The sequence below is a fragment of the Gossypium raimondii genome, chromosome 12 (assembly GCF_025698545.1).
Source record: "Gossypium raimondii isolate GPD5lz chromosome 12, ASM2569854v1, whole genome shotgun sequence".
NCBI classification, from domain to species: domain Eukaryota; kingdom Viridiplantae; phylum Streptophyta; class Magnoliopsida; order Malvales; family Malvaceae; genus Gossypium; species Gossypium raimondii.
In genome coordinates, this window is record NC_068576.1 from 50,934,127 (window position 1) to 50,937,083 (window position 2,957).

Genomic DNA, 2,957 nt, shown 5'->3' on the forward strand with positions numbered 1-2,957 from the left:
CACTAAAATTTGTCAATAGCATTTACAATTTAAAGTGAATTCATTAAACTAGATGCTATATTTGATAAGCATATGAAAATGATTTGGTTATATTCAATAAATGATTTGGTTAATACAATACTTATATTTGAGGAGTTAAACAATCCATCAATATTATCTAAATCATACAATAACATTTAAGGAGTTCAACAATCCATCAATATTAAAATGGGAGTTGGCTTTTCTTTCTTTAGTAAGACCAATTTTTAACACAAGCACTGAAAACATTGAGTTTTGCAAGAACAATCAAAAGGTCAATGCATAATCTGTACCAAGAAATATCAAGTGTTCTGGAACATGATGAACAATACACATATAAAAGCAAATTCATTCCCAGATATCAGCAAAAACTGAATCATCAAGACAGAGGGGAAAGACAATTTTCTATATCTTCATCTACAAAATGTACCACGATAAAATCGGATTTCAAGGTCAAGCTTCTTGTTTTCTAGATCAGTTCCCAAAAGAAGTGTACAAATCGGAAAAAATTCTTCAAAGAATGACACCTACGAGTCAACTATACTAAAATAGCATTACATATATGTATAAAAAAAACACTATACCAAAATAGCCAAAAAAAATTTTACTCGACAGACTTTGTGTAGCTTCCTGGGATATTTACTAGCTTTGCATGATGAGTGTTTTGATCAACCTCCACTTTGTCGTATATCACAGCAGCTCCAAAGCTCCTAGCAAGGTTGATACCAGTCCCAGTGACTGGTATTGTGGCAAGGTGAACCATGAACACTGCAAATCCTATGGGGAGTGGTGCCAACACCTGGTTTGTTTTACACATGCCAAAATTTAATCACTCCCAGTTTTATTATTAATAATCGGATTTAAACCATAACTTGATATATACACATATAAAAAGAGATATTGAAGAGATGATGAGTGGATTAAAGAGTACATACAGGAACACGGGAATCCCTAGCATTCCTCTTGGGATCAGTGGTGGAGAAAATAGTGTAGACAAGAACAAAGGTACCAATGATCTCAGCACCTAAACCAGTGCCCTTGTTGAACCCACTTTGGAGATCATTAGCACCACCTCCATACTCGTTGTAGTAAGTCTTTTGGAAAGCTTTGACCAATCTACACCCGCATATGGCACCCAAGCACCCGTTGTAGTAAGTCTTTACTTCCCATAAAGAACTGGGAGAGGACGCCTCAGATGAGGGGGTGGAATTCGACCTTTACTTCCCATTTTTAGTGGCTACTGTATGACCCGTGCAAAGAAATACAACTCATAGGAACACTGCTGCTCTCCACTTTGATTGACTTCATTAAGAAACTTGAAAACTACTCATTCATCATGTGACATGAATAACAATCTGAAATCCAAACGAAATCCAATTTCATACCGATTTCATCAACTGAAATGCTGTAATTACTGTGCCTATTAAACAAAGCAGTTTTAACAGAATCCATGAGTTGGGGTTCGGAACCCAGAAGCAAATTCAATAGAGAGAGGGTGAACAATCGAAGAATGTAAAATTTTTGTAAAATTTTTGCTAAACCCTAAACAATCAGAAAACAACTAAAAACAAAGCAGAATGAATAATTAAAGAGAAGAAGAAAAGAAACTCACCGGCGGAAGAGGAACAAAGAACCAGAGGAAAAGAAAATAAAGGCAAAGAACTTGATATTTCAGGCAAAGAAAAATGGCAATTAACAGCCAAAAGCACTTTTGTCTGAAGAAAAAGAGAAAATTTTAACTTATTCATATGGAGAAAAGGACTTCTCCGATGGCGAATTTTTTTCTGAAATGGAAGTCGTTCTTCGCTCCTTTTAAGAGAAAAAGGACTTTTTATTAAAAAGTCCTTCTAAAACGCAAAGGAGACCGAGCCCATAGTGTTCGATACTGTTCGCATAATTAAAAATCTTAAAAACTTTTCTCTTTTTCTCTAAGTCGTTTAGTTCTTATTTTTTGTTTTGTCTAGCGGTGGTGCTAGTTTTTAGGTTAGTTATCGCCCGTCTTTTTCTTCATTCCACTAACTATTTTTTTCTTTTTTCTTTTCATTCACTCAATGTCTCTTCTCTATTTTGTGAGTATCTTTATTTTCTTCATAAATCGTGATAGTCGTTCGCTAAAACTTCATCGGCCACCAATAATTTTTATAAAAAAGTGGGTGGCTTTTTTGTCAGCTTCTTAATCTTTTTTTGTTTTGAGAATATTTCAGAATAATAGATGATTTCACAAGTCGATTTAAACCCATGTTGTCTTAAGTTTTATATTTTGTTTGTTTGTTTTTCGATTGTTTTATAAGTCTTCAATTTTAAAATTTTTTGTCTTCTTTTGTAGCACATTTTTTAGTCTTATTTATGCATATAATTTTCCTTTTACAAGTGATTTTAAAAATGATTTTGTTCTCGTCCTCTCTAGTTTAACAAATGCTTAATTCTTTAGTCGATTTTTACCCGTCGATTTGAACCATCCGGAACTAATTTTCTTATTGTAAAAATATCGTGCTTAAGTTGTAACAAAGCCAATTGCACTGTGTCATAATATCATATTGATGCTGGGGCTAAAACCTTTGTTGTGTTGATAAAATTTATCTTTCACCATCTACAATAAATGTTATTATTATTTTCCTTAAATTATATAATTTAATTCGTTAAATGAATTAATAAATTTTCCTTACAGATATTAATATTTCATCACCGAAAATATACCGATTTAAACTATTTTAACAACAAACGAAACCGAATCAATTATCATAACCGACTTAATTGAAGATTATCGGGTAAATCAACTAAAGTCGAATTGAACTGAATTTAATCACCCCAAATTCATCAGTAACAACAAATTAGGAAAAGTATGATGAGAATCTAATTTGAGATTAGGCAGAAGGAAGATTCAAGTAGCTATGAAATTGCTCAACATACACACAACTTGAATGTCAAGATACTGTACG

General features: G+C 32.9%; 1 long non-coding RNA gene across 2 annotated transcripts; it reads right to left on the bottom strand.

Annotated features, from left to right (window-relative positions):
* Window positions 1-271: 271 nt before the first annotated feature.
* On the bottom strand, window positions 272-1,779 carry LOC105764898 (uncharacterized). 2 transcript variants are annotated; one of them, XR_001124747.2, is made up of 3 exons: window positions 1,631-1,779; window positions 954-1,373; window positions 272-817 (listed from the first exon to the last, which is right to left on the bottom strand). It is a non-coding gene; the product is annotated as an uncharacterized LOC105764898 (long non-coding RNA). The 2 variants fall into 2 exon arrangements; XR_008191807.1 differs by having other exon boundaries at window positions 954-1,438.
* Window positions 1,780-2,957: the final 1,178 nt, after the last annotated feature.